A 16,085-nucleotide genomic window follows, 5' to 3' on the forward strand; every position below is an offset into this window, starting at 1 on the left:
ATTTGTATAATGCAGTAATTTATGCAAAAAGCAGCTTTGATAAATGTCCCCTAATTTATTGTCATGTATCTCAAATCAAAGTCAAACATTTACAGCCTGAGCCTGAAGGAAGCCAGGCCTCCGAGAGCCAAAGGGTTTGAAGTAGGTAAAGCTGGGTTGGACAAAAGGTTAAATGGGATCTGGTTTGAATGTTAAGAACTTTCTACAAATGATGGCAAAAGAAAGAGGGGACTAGCTGGGCTTCTCAAAACAAAGCCAGGCAGCATTTTCCCAGGGATTTCTCTTCCAAGGACAGGCACGATGCATGCGCGGAGATGGTCTTAAGGGAACAGGACCGGGGGGCTACGATTTACCCTCTACATTATAATCATAATAAGACAAAGACAAAGCCTAGTCACCAATTTATTGGATCCTTCCTATCTTCCGCGCGCTGTGCTGAGCCTTCTGTATTCATTACCTTGTCACGCCTCAACACAACGCTATCAAGGGATACCTCTCACCATTCTTGTTTTACAGCTGGGGAAACTGAGGCAGCATATGGCATGTGGAGGTAGAAGGCCCTGGAGGCGCGGGCCCTTTCTTCTCCTGACGTTGCACGTTTGCACATACTCATTCGTTCCAGAGCCGGATGGGGGGTCCGTCCGTGGGAAGAATATCCCCACAAGGGAGGGCCTAGGCTTTCCCGTTAGGGGGACTTGGGTTTGAATCCCATCTCTACCCCTCTCCAGATGCGTAATTCTCGGCAAACCCTCAACCTCTCTGCCTCAAAGTCCCCATCTATTGACGGGCCCAAATAGCAGTCCCTACTGAATGGGGTCGCCATGAGGATTAAAAGAGATAATGCCCACAAAATACATGGCAGGCGTCCCATCAATGGGTGTGACTGTTGCTGCGTTATTCTCTCTTGTTGGTAAGAGTTCTTTCCTGCTCTGGACCCAGAATATGGAGTTCCCCAAACTAAACTCCAGGAAACAGTCCCAGCCCCGAGATGCTGGAGAGATGAACCAGCCTCTATAACACGGTATTTTTAATTTTCAGTCTGAAGGGCTCTGTGTGCCCACCATCCCCATAAAATAAACGTACAATTCCAGTAGTAGCATAGCGGGAGACAGCAGCTGTTTAAAAGATTTTACTGCCCATCTGGTGGCTTGGTGTGGTCTTCAGGCCGGTTCCAGGGGAGAGGGCTTTGCTCTGTGATTCCACCAGCTGGTAACTGGTATTGCAAACCCGTATTCCGATCTCAGCCTTCTGGTTAATAAAACCGAGAGAAGGAACGGACTTGTAAAGGGCAGGATGTTTTCCCCATCTGAGGGTTTAGCTTTGGAGGCCTGGATCATGATGCTGGGCTGGTTCCTGTCCAAGGCGAGGCCCCCGGCAGCTGTAAATCTCATGGCTCGGGGCGTGTGCGGGTTCAGAGGGAGTGGGGAGGATGTCTGCCATCGACTCGTTGGCTCCGTTCGGTTCCCATTGGCGTGGATGGCGCGGGAGGGCAAAGCTCTACCCACCCAGATGGTGGCTGTGACATTCCTTCCGCCACTTGACTTTTGAAACGTGCAAATGAAGAACTTCCCTGCAGCTACCGCTCCCATCCAGAGCAGGGGGAAAGGACCCCTGTGCTTCTGCAGGGACTCCGGGCCACAGGGGGTTAGCCCAGCACATCCACTTGATGATACCCTCCCTTTAAGAGGGAGGCACACACAACGGAATCTGGTCCTTGGATTTGAATCTTCAGAATACCGCCTCTTGGTTATACGTACCTTGCGTCTATTTCCAACTGCTCAGAAGTCTAGCTTCGTCCTCTGTAAAATGGGAATTTCGCAAGGTCATTTTAATACACGAGATGAGCAACCTGTTACATGGCCCCCAAGGTAGAGTTGGCACTTGGAATGTGCTCTTTCTTGGCCTCTGCTTCCGTATCAGTAAGAACACATTGACATCATGCACGCAAAGCACGTCATCAAGCACCAGCGCCCACTCCGTCCCCTCGTCACCTCTGTGCTCCACCGGAAACCGGTGGAATGGGACACTTAAAAATCAAATCAAATACAAAAGCCCACATTGCTTCTTCTCCAATTCTGGCTCTCCGAGTAGTCACATTTAAGAACCAGGGACTTTTTTTTCTTTATTTTATTTTATTTTTGAAAGATTTTTATTTATTATGTATTTGGAGAAAGAGAATGAGCACAAGCAGGGGGTGCAGCAGGCAGGGGGAGAGGGCGAAGCAGACTGCCTGCTGAGCGGGGAGCCCGACGTGGGGCTCGAGGACCCTGAGATCATGACCTGAGCTGAAGGCAGGTGCTTAACTGACTGAGCCACGCAGGCGCCCCAAGAACCGGGGATGTTTTTATTTTTTTATTTTTATTTTTTAAAGTTTTATTTATTTATTCGACAGAGATAGAGACAGCCAGAGAGAGAGGGAACACAAGCAGGGGGAGTGGGAGTGGAAGAAGCAGGCTCATAGCAGAGGAGCCTGATGTGGGGCTCGATCCCATAACGCGGGGATCACGCCCTGAGCCGAAGGCAGACGCTTAACCGCTGTGCCACCCAGGCGCCCCCCGGGGATGTTTTTAAAGGCAATTAAAGTTAAGGGCAGTTGGAGTGATTCCTCCAGAGCATTGGATGGGAGTCACCGAGGCCTCCGTTGGAGTCAGATGTGCCCTTTCAGTGCCCAGAATATTACAAGTCCCTGAGAAATCCCCACTGGGCACCAGCAACCACACTGACTGCAGGGTTCCCGAGCCAGGCTTCCGAAGGGGACAGAGTGAGGGCTTATTTCTCTTTGTTCCTACCTGGGAGGGTCCCAGCCAAGAAGAGAGCACAGATTTCTTCTAGCAAGGGTTCTGGGGCTCAAAGAATCCTTCGAAGCCACACGGAGGCACGTGCCAGTGAAAACGGAGTCCTGACTCCCCACCTGCCAACGGCCCAGAAAGTCAGCGTTCCGTCTCCGTCTGCACCAAGGCTCTCTCCTTCGTCCTCCTAACCCCCACTCCAAACACATCCCAGCCAATCGCCATCCGCGGGGCCCCTACCCAGTCCCGAGGAACATGTGCCGTGTCTTGTGGGCAGGCAGGGGGAAGGTCTCTCGTCCACTCCTTTTCCAGCTTCACGGCTACCCCGCTGGTCAGGGGACGCGCACTTGGCATTTTGCTGCCCACCTCCATGTTCGTGCCTTCTCCTGCCTCTGGGCACCGTGCAGGGCACTCTAATTAGGAGTAGAAGCCGATCTAGCGGATGGGGGGGTTGTTTTGTTTTTGGTTACACTCTCAAGTTCCTTCAGCTGCTCCGAAAGCTTCCTTTGTCTAGTCTCGGGCAGGGACGTTGCGCAACTTTATGGTTTTGAGCAAATTAGAAAATGACACCCCCCTCCCCCGAGGCAGGCATGTGGCTCACCGAGTGGACAGGGTCTTTACGCAGAGAATGGTGCCTCTCCCTTGGGGAGAGCACAGCCCCTGCATCAGGTACCTTGCCGGGCCACGGGCTGGGTTTTAGTTTTCCCTGTCCCCTCCGAAGGGCCTTGTGCAGTGAGCAACCTGCACAGCTGTCTGTAGCAGCCCTGCTCCTGGGGTTCTTCCTCATTCTCTGCCATCCCAATGATTTCAGAGCCATTGTTCTCTTGGTGTGCTGATTCCCTCAACTTGTTGCCCTTCACACTTCACAGGTTCCTCATTATATGACTCTACTCTGAAGTAAACCCCCTAAGGAGGGGCCTGGGAGCAGGAAGGGGACCCACTGAGAACTGGCCTTCTAGAGCAAGGAGAAAGAGCTGGTGAGAAAGGCCAGGCCTGAACTCTGTCTGCAGGGCCGGCTGCGCGCTGTGATCTGAGAACCCTCCAGAGGCTTTGCCCATCAGAAAAGAACTCCCCCAGCTGTTTACCATGGCCTTCCGGACAGGGCCAGCTTCACGGGTGTGCGACCCTGTGCAGTTGCTCAGAAGGGTTCCAGGCTTGGCTGAATGCTCTGCTGTCGCTGTTTGAAATTCTTAATACTTTAAAACAAGAGGTCCTGCATTTCATTTTGCGCTGGACTCGGCAAACTACACAGGTGGTCCTGCTCTCAGATCTTACTGGCCTTTCTGGGGGGCTGTTTCCGTGTGTTTTTTTCACATAGGTTGTCATTTGACAAGCATTAATTGTGCACCTACTATGTGTCGGGTGCTCGAGAAAGCAGCAGTGAGAAAAGAAGGCGGCGACCCGACTCTCAGGGCATTCACAGACAGCAGGTGCCGGCAGGGAGTGAGTAACAGGGACAGTTTCAGAGGATGAGGAGTGCGTGAAGAATGTGAAGTGGGTGATGAATGGAAAGGACTCGGTGGGAGGCTCCTTCCGATGAAGCCATCGGAGAGAACTCTCGAGAAGTGACACTTGAGCTGAGATGATTGAGATGGGGAACTAAGAACCGGTCAGGCTGCAGGCATTGGGGGTGGGACTAGGGTTCAAAGAACAGTGAGTGCAAAAGCCCTGAGGTGGGACAGACCTCAGGCTATACGGGGACTGTAGGCAGAGCAGTAGGTTTGGATTTTAAATACAAGGAATAGGGGCGCCTGGGTGGCTCAGTGGGATGAGCATCTGACTCTTGATTTCAGCTCAGGTCATGATCTCAGCATCACGAGATCGAGCCCCGCCACATCGGGTTGCGCGCTCAGTGCAGAGTCTGCTTGGGAATCTCTCTCTCCCTCTCCCTCTGCTCCTCCCCCCAACTCATGCTCTCTCTCTCTATTGAAAACAAATAAATAAATCTTAAACAAAATAAATAAATACAAGGGACAGTGTGGAGAAGTAACAGCAGTAAGAAGAGTAGTGACAACTATTCTTTGTTAGTGGCGACTCTGTTCCAGGCACTTCTAGACACTCACCCCTTGGATCAACCACGCAAGGGAGGTATCATTCCCATTTAACAGATGTGGAAATTGAGGTCCAGTGGCCTGTGGTCATCCGGCCTATAAGTAAGAGGGCTGGGACTGGTACCCAGGTCGGCGTGATGACAAAGATGGTGTTCACTGCTCTTTGCTGGCCGTCATGGTCAGCACTGTGGTCTGGCTGCCTCAGGGTGGGGCTCTCGGCTGCGATGAGGTCTCTCTCAATGTCTATGGCCCTCCTTGGACTGAGGGACCTCTGAGCACCAGCCCTGGGGACAATAGATGAAGCAATCTTTCGTCACGTTCACTGAAGATTGTGATGAAATTGTATCCTATGATCACTTAAATAAAGCCAGCTGGGAGTAGCTGTTCAGGAGACACAAACAAGAACTCGGTCCAAGATATCTTTGTTCCACACAGTGTTCTGGCTGTGCCCAAGTTCAAGTCCAGAGAAAAAGGAGAGACCGAAACATATTAACTAGTTGCAGCGGAAACTCTCTCTTTAAATGCATGCCTTCCTTTAGTTTCCTGGGTTGACTTTTATATTTGGATGGGCTCCAAAGACTCTTGATCTTTGTGCCTGTCTCGATTAAATTTTAGAACCAACATGGGTGAGATACACTCCTAAGCACTGTAGCAGATATAAATATATCTGCCTTCAAAGGCTTTCCAACCTGGCAGAGGGGGCTAGCTGGGCTGGGGGGTTTCTTTCAAGCCAGCATACAAGTGCCATAAACCATATAAAAGGGGACATATGGAGGTTTTAAGGAAGAGAAAGTTGTATCCACTTAGTGAAATTGATTATATATATATGGGGGGGGGCACCTACTATGTACTAGGAACTGGGACTATAGCATTGAACAGAATGGTTAAGAATCCCTGCCCTTAATACATCTCACATTCTAGAAGAGGAGAAAGACAAAAAGGAAACAGATGAACATACAGGATAATTTTCGTGAAGGAAACAAACAAGGAAGCTAATAGGAAGGGACTGGGAAGTGCAGAGGGTAGGCGAGCTGGGATTGGGTAGGGAGAGTCTCTCCGATTGGCCGCCTTCAAACCGAGACCCCAAAAATGAGCAAAATAAAGAGAAAGAGACCTCAAAAAGGAAGCTGCAAATTACAGGCTGAGGAATGCCATATAATATTTTTACGGTTTTTATATGTGTTCTCGGCTTATTGTGCGGTGCTATGACCTAGCAGAATGTATTATCGTAACAATCTGGCAGAGTTAGAATGGTACCCAGACCAAGTACGGCATCTCAGTAGAGGTGACGTGTGATGTATCTTCCTTCTTTGGCAACACTCACTGCAAAACAGCTATTAATATCTCGGTGCTGATCTCGGTTCTGCTATGGATTCACTGTGTGACCTTGGGTAGGTCGCTTACCCTCTCTGGGCTACTCCTCTAAAAAAAAAAGGGCCAGGCAAAACTTGAAGATCTCAGAACTTCAAAGGCCAAGGATTCCGTGATGGAATAGATCAGCACAAAGCCTCCTGATGTGTCCTTGGTGACACGAGGGTTCCCCGACCTGGCCGAAGATTACATTACCAGATTCCGACCTGGGATCACAGCAAAGGTTGTGCTGCTGGGGTTGAGTTCTCTGTTTTGATCCCCGGTTTGGGCTGCCCAGGAGCTCTGGGGATGCATCCTGGCCAGCACCCACATGTGTCTCGTATTAGTGGTATTTTCGTAATGGCAGCAGCCCTAAAACCTGCCCATTTTACTATTGAGTTACCCAGCTTCGTCTTGGAAGTATCACTTACACATAAATACCGTCTCCAGCCGATGAATCCACTGTTTTGTTTTTACTTTCTCCACCTCCCCCTCCTTGCGAAGGTGTTTATTGCAGCCATCAAAAATAAAGTGGATCAATCATAGCTCTGTCTTTGGACCAACTGAGACACGTTCTTGAACCTTCGCTTCAAGAGGGAAGAGAGGGAGGAAAACACAGGTTGTTGTAAAGCTTCCGTCATCTGGTGTCTTGTCCACGTGGGATTCGGGAAGAAACACGGGAGACTAGAGGACAGTGTTTTGGACTAGTGTGGAGAAACGGAAAACGAGCAGGCAGAGGGAATGGCTGTCTTTGCTCAGGAGCTGCTTGGTCCGCAGCTGGAGTGCAGAAAGATCCTTAATTTCAAGTATCGTGAGCTTGGCAAGCACCCCGCCCCCCTCCGAGACCTGCCCCGGTGGCCCACACGCTGCCCGTGGAGGGGAAGCGACAATTTGACTTGTGGTTAAGAGAGAGTCTTTGTGATCAAAATATTTGATTGAAATTGAGGGTAACTGAAAAACCTGTCCTCTTAGTGCCTTGCTTCGGTTTCTCGAATTTTCAGTCCTAAGTGCTATTTTTATTTTATTTATTTATTTGCTTATTTATTTATTTATTTTAAAGATTTACTTATTTATTTGAGAGAGAGTGAGAATGTGGGGAGGGGCAGAGAAGAAGACCTTGCTAAGCGCAGAGCCCTGCTTGGGGCTCGATCCCACAACCCCGAGATCGTGACCTGACCCAACGTGAAGAGTTTAATGCTTCACCAACTGAGCCACCCAAGCACCCTCTAAGAGCTGATTTTAGAATCAGGCATCCTGTAGGTTCCTTAACACACACACCCCCTTCCCCCACCCCTGCACGCTTACACACTCTTTGTCCCAGGCCATCTCTTGTGGTCTCTTTTGGGCTGTGTCTACCCAACTGTAAGCCAACCAGTCACGGGAAGCTTCTCCAGCTAATTTGTGAATTGAGCAGATAACGCCGAACACACTGACCCATTTTTTAAAAAAATTTGCGCATTTTGACAGAAAATATTCTATATGGTCGTAACGACCCCCAAAGGCCAATTGAACAATCGAAGCCAATGAGATTCTTTGTTAATTTAAAAAAATTTTCCAAGATTCGTTTTTTTCACATAGCTCAAAAATCCAGCAATATTAAGTATTCAGTGAAAAGTCTTGCTCCAAACCCCTGCTCAATTATCATACCACCCCGAAACGTTTCCTTCGCGCACATATAAACACGTGGTTTTGTGTCTTCCTGCCATTGACCTTCATGCCACACCTTTGGGAAGAATGGCTTCTGTTTGAAATTATATCTGCCAGTCTGCCATAGTTGTTTCTAGGGTCAAATGATATAGTCAGTAGGAAAAGACTCTGAAAAAGGATAAAGGAAGCCACGTACATTTAGGAGAAGGAGGTGGGGGATGGCCCTACCCTTTGGGAATTATCAAAGTGGAATATTTCTTAAAAATTTCTAAAAATAGAACATTCTCGAATCATAGCCATTGTCAATATAACATAGACCACAGTCAACGTTATATTAAGCCATCTCCAAAGATGATTATGAAATTCAAGGAGGAAACCAAAGGGTCGGTAAGGGTAAAATATTTTTCCTTTTTTATTTTTTAAAGAGAGAGATAGAGGGGGTCAGGGGGCCCTGGGGAAGAGAGAAAGAGACAGAACGAGATCCCGGCATTGCTTGCACATAGAGAGATGTCTAGTGAAGTTGAACAGCTGTTTGGTCCCTGAGGTCTGTATAGAAATAACCATGGTCGCTATCAGAGGCTGAATAGAGAATCCATGAAGTAGACAGTCCTGTGTCACACACGTCAAGTCCTTGAGATGAGACCCACCCATGTATCCGCAGCTGGGTATAAAGTGGTGTGGACAGAGCTCACGTAGCTAAGATGCTTGTAGACCCCGTGGGTATCGGCGCATGGATATACTCACTCAGCTAAAGCTCGGACTAGACATCAGAACATAGGCATGCCCAGCGGGGGAGGGGCGGGGGAGGGGACACAGGCATCCTGTAAGTGAGAACCCCAAAAACATCCGTGCTAGCCTGCAAAGGACGTTCCTTCTCTCTTAGCCTGCGTGGCATTCCAACGTACAGATCCCCTCTGCCTAAGAAACATGCCATTTATGACGTCGCTCGCTCAATAACGAGGCAGCCACGTACAAGAATATCAGGGTGAATTATGACCCAAATCTTCACCAACGTCCTTGTCACGCAGACTCTGCCTGTCCTTCATTCTGCGAGGATGGAACTCAGGATCACCTGGTTCCAAAACGCAAGAGTATTTCTAATAAGGAAATAAAGGAGAGCGGGCCAGATTCTTCATAGGAGGAGCTCACCAGTGAGGTCATGAAAATAGATGCAATTTTCCAGCTCAAGAAAACTTGGGCCTCTTAATTGCTCCATGGCATCTCTCCTCGTCCCTGGCATTTGCTTGTGGCTGGTTTTGTTTTGCGGTGCTGCTTGACCTCTCTGGGGCTCTCTGTCCTGGGATTTTGCATGGAGACAGCGTCTCTCAGAATTGGGCTGTTTTACCCACGGCTGCTTCTGTGTGCAAAGGAACCTTGAAGGCAGGCATCAGGCCACATGCTACCGGCGATGTGTTTCTAACAACGTGGGTGTAGCTTGCCTCCTCTTTGTGGCGAAGCCTGAGCTCTGGTTTTCATATGTTAAGAGAGTCCAGAAGCCGGGGCTTTTTTGGAACTGACCCAAACTCGGGGCAAAGAGCTGACCTCCTTTGGGGGTAACAAAGTTCCACCAACAGGCCTCTTCCTATGAATGGAGACTGTTTTTTAATTCTTTCTCTCTTTCTCAGAAAAATCAATGGAAAAATAGTTTCTCTTCGCCTACCCGTTGGTTGTCTCTCAAATTCCATAATCACTTTCTTTTTTTTTTTTTTTAAGGATTTTATTTATTTATTCGACAGAGATAGAGACAGCCAGCGAGAGAGGGAACACAAGCAGGGGGAGTGGGAGAGGAAGAAGCAGGCTCATAGAGGAAGAGCCCGATGTGGGGCTCGATCCCATAATGCTGGGATCACGCCCTGAGCCAAAGGCAGACACTTAACCACTGTGCCACCCAGGCGCCCCCGGAATCTCTTTTTGAGATTGCTTAATACAACATTGATTTGGGTTGTTCAATTGGCCATCGGGAGTTCTATGACTGGGAAGTGTAGAATATTTGCAACCTCATATTTCATGTTATATTAGTCGAAAACATATTTTTAAGATGTAGATTATTAATGACGCAATAAAATCTCATTAGTGGATGGGGTTGAGAGATGTGGTTTATCTAACATTAAGCAGAAATTGGCATCTGGAGGGAAGTATCAAGATTCTGTGATCCCAGACACTGATATTGAACAAGCCGGGGCCAGGAGCAATCCGCTATTGATTAGATGGTGCAAGTAATTATATTTACCGAGCCGTTTTATTGGGTGGGGCAGAAGGTGAGGTAGTTCTTTAACGTAGAGAGAGAGCAATCAACAAAGACGTTGTTGGTGAAAGCCCCAGAGCCAGTGTGATTTTCTTGGGCTTTACTCACGGTCTTGCCCTGGTCCGAATCATTATTTAGAAATGCCGCATATGCTGGAGGGTTCCTGGTGGTTTCCCTTGTCCAAACGCTTGTGTTTCCTGGCAGTTTCCCGGTATGTCTAGTAGGAGGGCTAAGCCTTTGCATTTTATTCCTAACCTCTACCCTTGTCCATCACTGATATTACCAGCACCACCACAAACCACGAGTGCCACCACCATGACCAATGCCAATGACTCCGGCAGCATTCATATGACTATTGTCACCATCACAAATAGTATCATCACCATTGCCACCATTATGATTATACCAGCACTGCCATCACCACTACCAGGACAAGTACTGGCACGGGTACCCCCCCCAACCGCCCCCACAGTGGTCACAACCATTATCACTACTGTTCCCTACACCACCACCACTAATAACACACCGTCAACACTGCCATGACCGCCATGACCGCCATGACCGCCATGACCGCCACAACCGCCATGATCGCCATGACCACCACAATCACCATGCTCCACCCTCCTCAGTTTCATAGTCATGAGTTTGGATTCCTGCTCTGCCATTGTGTCCCCCTCATTGGTATTGCCATCTGACTCACAGGGTCATGACGAGGTATAAAAGAGTTAAAATGAGCTAATGTCTGTAAATCCCTCAGCACACAGCAGGCAGTTGATACATAGAAGGGCTGGGCCCCATCTTTGACGAAATAATATGAATTCTTAGCTTTTTTTGTTCCTGATGCCTTTTTTTTAACTTAAGGGAGATTATGGGTTTTGGCATTTCTTCCTTCCTTCCTCTGGATTCTTCAGTTCTGTGGCTGAATTATTTGCAAAAAATCTTTCGCTCCTCAGAAGTACAATTGTCCCAATCTTACCTTCATCCTCAGCTCATGTCCCTCACATGCCTCCAAACTGTCCGACCTCACCACATACCGCAAACAGGTCATGCATCTGCCCTCCAAGCATTAAAGCTATGGAAGCAACTCTTTACTGAAATGTCTCCGTGCCTAACAGGTGCTCAGGGTTCCACAGGAATTTCATCCTCCACTCTTACTTTCTCTATTCTGTGACCATGTTCACCTCCCAAGCACAAGCCACTGTCCTCTCTTGCCTGGGTGTCTACAGTAGGTTCCCAGCTGATATCCCCCCCTTCCACTTTTGTCCCGTGTGGAAGGTTGATGGCAAAAAGGGTCCTACTTCTTTCCTCCTGCCTGTGTTTGTATACTTGGCAATGGGACTTGGCAGGTCCTCTCTACAAAAAGGGAGTTCTGTTTCCCTGTATCTACTATCTGGCTTTGTGACTTACTTTGGTCAGTGGAATGTGGCCGAAGCAAGGATGTGGGGTCCTGATGTCTCAAGGAGCTTTACCTATATATCTGCTCTTCCTCTTGGGGCCACGTGGAGCAGAGAGAATTCAACCCAGCCCGAGCCATCCGAGATCAGCCAGGCCCTGTCAGCCTGCGAGTTAGCTGCAGATACATGGACGAGCCCAGGCAGGATCAGCCCAGGCCCACTGACCCCTAGGCCTATGAAAAATGAGAAATCACATGTTATCCCCGACAAAAACAATGTTGTAAACCACTAAGTTTGCGGGTGCTTTGTTACCCAGCACCACAGTAGCACTAGATAGCTGATACACCCTCTCCAGGGCCTCCTCTACCCAGCATTCGGTGCAATCTTCTCAAAACATAAGTCTGATCATGCCTCTGCCCTGCTTCACGTCATCCTTCAGTAGCTTCCCATCGCTCTTGGGATGGAACCCAAACTAGAACATGGCATACGGTTCCCTGTGTGTCTGGCCTCTGCCTGGGTCATAGGTCTTGTCCCGCACATCACTCCTGCTGACCTCTCCACCCCATCACCCTGGCCTTTCCCCCTCTTGGAATGACCAAAGTTGCTTTGCCGCCTCTGGGTGATCGTAGATGCTGTTCCTTCTGCCTGATGTTCTTCCTGCTCTCTCACAACTGTTACTCTCCCTCCCTTCCTTCGGGTCTCGGCTCAAATGTCCCCTCTTCAGAGAGGCCTTCCTGACCTCCTAGCTCAAGTAGGTCTGCCTTGTCTATCACAACCCCTGGTTCATGTCCTTTATAATAACAATCCCAGCCCAGAATTATCAAGTCTTTCCCCGTGATGGGGATCCATCTCTCTCACGAGAAGCCCCATGAAGGTGGGGGCTTTATATCTGCATATCATGGATTTGTCAGTGTTTAACTTAGAATCTGAATCAGAGTAGGCCCTCAATAACCAATCTTCCTATACGCACAGAAATAATAACCATATCAGATATCACCCTAAGTGATTTACGTATATTAATCTTGTTAATCTTTAGACAACTCTGAGGCAGGTACCATTGTGATCCCATTATATAAATGAGAATGTGGAAGAATGAAGAGGTTAAGTAAACTGTCCAAAGACACAGCTCGAAGTTGATGTTGTCAGGATATGAACCCAGACTGCCCAGCACCAACATCAGAGCCCGTAGCTAATCTCATTCACGAGGGCTCCACCTTCATGACCTAATCACCTCCCCAAGGCCCCATCTCCTTAATGCCATAACACTGTGGGGTAAGATTTCAATATGTGAATTTGAGGGGGACAGAAACATCCAGTCTATTCAATAACTTGAGAGCCCATCCATCAAGTTTGGTCAAATGTATTACTATTCATCCATATACCTAAATACTATTCAGGAATTTTTAAAAATAATATAAAAATATATTTATTGAAAGAAACTTGTTCACAATACCCTATTAAATTAAAAAAAAGTAATACAGAAGGAAAATAGTAATACAGTATGGACACCCCCCTCCTTTTTTTTGTTACCTTGGTGGGTAATGCATAAGTGAAGAGAGGCGTCTATAGACATATTCCACAGAAACAGTGTGAAGAAGCATCGACCAACTCATCTGTGTGCTAATCTCTGGTAGAGCAAGGTGGGATTGCAAGTAATTTCCTTCTTTTTAGCATTTGGATTTTTTTTTAATTAGTTTTAATAATGATACAGTAATAGTGATAATATGGTAGCACGAATAAAACAGTAATTATGTTTTAACATTGTCCAATGATTGTGTTTCGATGGCTGACTCCGTGGCCATGATCACAAATGTTCCTGGCCCCATAAGAAATGCAACAGAGTGCCCCAAGAGTTTCCCAAGGACATCCAAAAGGAACAGAAGTGGCTGGTGATCACTGGACTTGGGATTTCTCACACAGGAGGAATAGAGGTTGTTGGTAGGAATTCCATGCCAGCTATCTGAGGGGAGGTGATGTTAAAATGCTCAGTATGGAGTTTTAGCTGGGTCACTGAGTTCACCACTTGTAAAGTATGCCATGTCTGCTCCCCTAATGCACTTCCAGTACTTTAAGAAAATGTGTGCCCATATCGTAAGACAGGCATGGGCAAGGTGTGTTCTCCCACAATCTACCACCACCATCCCAATAAGAGGTATCCATGTCATCTTGATTATGGCTGTCGTCTTCTCCTCGGCCCCGGAAACATAGAGTGTAACGTGTTGTCCTTTGGAGACACTCTTAGCCTCAGATTGTAAGAGGAAAATAAAAGTACTTCCACATTTTTATATCCTTCTGTTCTATTTGGCAAGTAGACAGGCTTCCAAACCACAGATGGAATCAAGTCAGTTCAACAAGACATTCTTTTTTTTAAATATTTTTTGTTTGTTTTTAAATATTTTTTAATAGTACCCTTATTTTTTTTTAAGATTTTATTTATTTATTTGTCAGAGAGAGAGCGAGCCAGAGAGCACAAGCAGGGGGAGCGGCAGGCAGAGGGAGAAGCAGACTCCCTGCTGGGCAAGGAGCCCAATGCAGGACTTGATCCCAGGACCCTGGAATCATAAGACATTCATTTTTAATCTATTATGTGGTACACACTATAGTATGGGTTAAAGGATAGAGAATTTCATTTCATTCATTCATTTGTTCATTTGTTCTTTCAACAAACAAGTATTGAGCACATTCATGAGCCAGGCTCTGTGCTGGGGGTACAGACATGGAGAGAACATCCCAAAGGGTGGTGGGAAAGGCAGACCCAGGAACAGATTATCTTATTATAACAAATTTTCTCCCTGACTTGTAGAAGGGAGCTGCAAAATAAACGGCCATGTGGACTTCAGGGATACGACGTGAGCCCTTGACGCAGGACAGCCACTCGTCCACATGGCACCTTTGTGCCAATTAAAGAAAGACTCCCTTTCTCAAGATACTTTATTTCCATCTGTCAAAAAATTGTACTGATCTTGTTTGGACAAAACACATTTTTTTCATCTGCCAGAAAATTGTCATAACAAACGAAGAACCCTACAAAGGATATGGGAATGGTTTCCTCTCAGATGAACTTATGTACAGTACACAACCTGCACAGCTGTACATATGGGGCAAGCCCACATTCCATAGCTTCTTGTGAGGGGAATCATATTTTTATCTTGTCCTGAAGCCTGGTCTTCTTAATCTAAGGAGATTCCACTTATGAATGTGCAGGCCTTAATTTGGTAGCTCAAATGGACTACACGAGCCCATGGCTGGTATACCAGCATCAAGAGGGGACCAGAAAAGTGTCACCAGAGGGGGGGGTGATCATCACCATCATGAAGATGGCAGATATCGGACAAAGCAGGGAATGAAGAGGGAGAGAATAACACCTCAAATGCTCCTGACCCAAGTTGAAAAACAAAGACACCTAGTTTTTAACAAGTCCACCATTTGTGGCTTCCCCGAGCGAATCTAAAGATTACCTTGTTATTGATGAACCCTAACACTCCGGGTCGGTCAGCATCCACGTTGGGTTTGACAGGCACCTGCCAGGAAAGATGGCGGTGTTGGGGCTAAGCCACGGCGGGACATGGCAGTGAACGGAAAGCCCTCCTTCCCCACGGACACACCCTCTGTCCTTCCAGAGAACCAGACCTTTACCCCGCTTCCAGCCGGGCCTGGGAGGGAAAGGTCCCTCCTCTCCAGGCTTCGGGAGCCTCACGCCCAACACAGGTCCCCCTACCATTGCCCCCGATGGGAAGAGGAACTCAGATAAAGGAAACAGATACATATCTGTGGTTGGAGAGCTTTGTTTCCACACATGATATATGGTTCCGGAGGAGGAGGTAGAAAACAAATAATTGTGTCTCCACCACCGACAGGTCTTTAGTGGGGCCGCCGGGGAGAAGAGATGCTGGAGATTAGCGGTGACCTCACCATAGGTGCCCGGTACAGGAAAAGTGTCTGAAGTTTATCTATTGTTAAGTGAGATAATTTATCGTCGCCAAGGGTTAAGGAGCAATCCCAGTCCTTTCCTTCTTCGGGAACAGAGATTTATAAGATGGTGCCCAAATTTAGACATTGAGGCGCGGCTGGCAGAAACGTCCCCAAAGGTTGATGGCTTCTGTGTGTTTGAAGCCAAGTCACTCACGGAGCTAATTTGAGGCTCTCCTCGGAAACTATATTTGCTTTCTGAGTGCATGGTGAGTTTTCATTTGGGCTCTGACCAGCTGACAGCTATGCAAGTTTGTAGATACCAGTAATTGAATATAGATAACCTTGATGGGTGACCTCGTCAGAGCCAGGCCTGACTGCTTCCCATTGTTCCTGGTTTTGCCAGTTGATACTAAACGGCTGCTAGATGAATTTATATATTAAGAATTCGCTGCAGTGGGAATTGCTTATTGTTCCCAGGTCGATCCTGTAAGCTTCTATTTACTTGATGTGGTGGGCTGGGAATAAAAGCCGTGATTTGACTGTTCACTATTAGCGACAGAGAACTGCATGTTGGAAGAGCTTTATTAATTTCTGAAAACAAAGGAGGGGGTCATGCTTTTGCTTGACACAAAACGTGGGGAGCGGCTCCTGTCTCGCTGAGCTGTTTGTGACTGTCTGAAGTTGGTTCCCAGCCATC

This window comes from Ursus arctos, unplaced genomic scaffold (genome assembly GCF_023065955.2).
Source record: "Ursus arctos isolate Adak ecotype North America unplaced genomic scaffold, UrsArc2.0 scaffold_19, whole genome shotgun sequence".
NCBI classification, from domain to species: Eukaryota; Metazoa; Chordata; class Mammalia; order Carnivora; family Ursidae; genus Ursus; species Ursus arctos.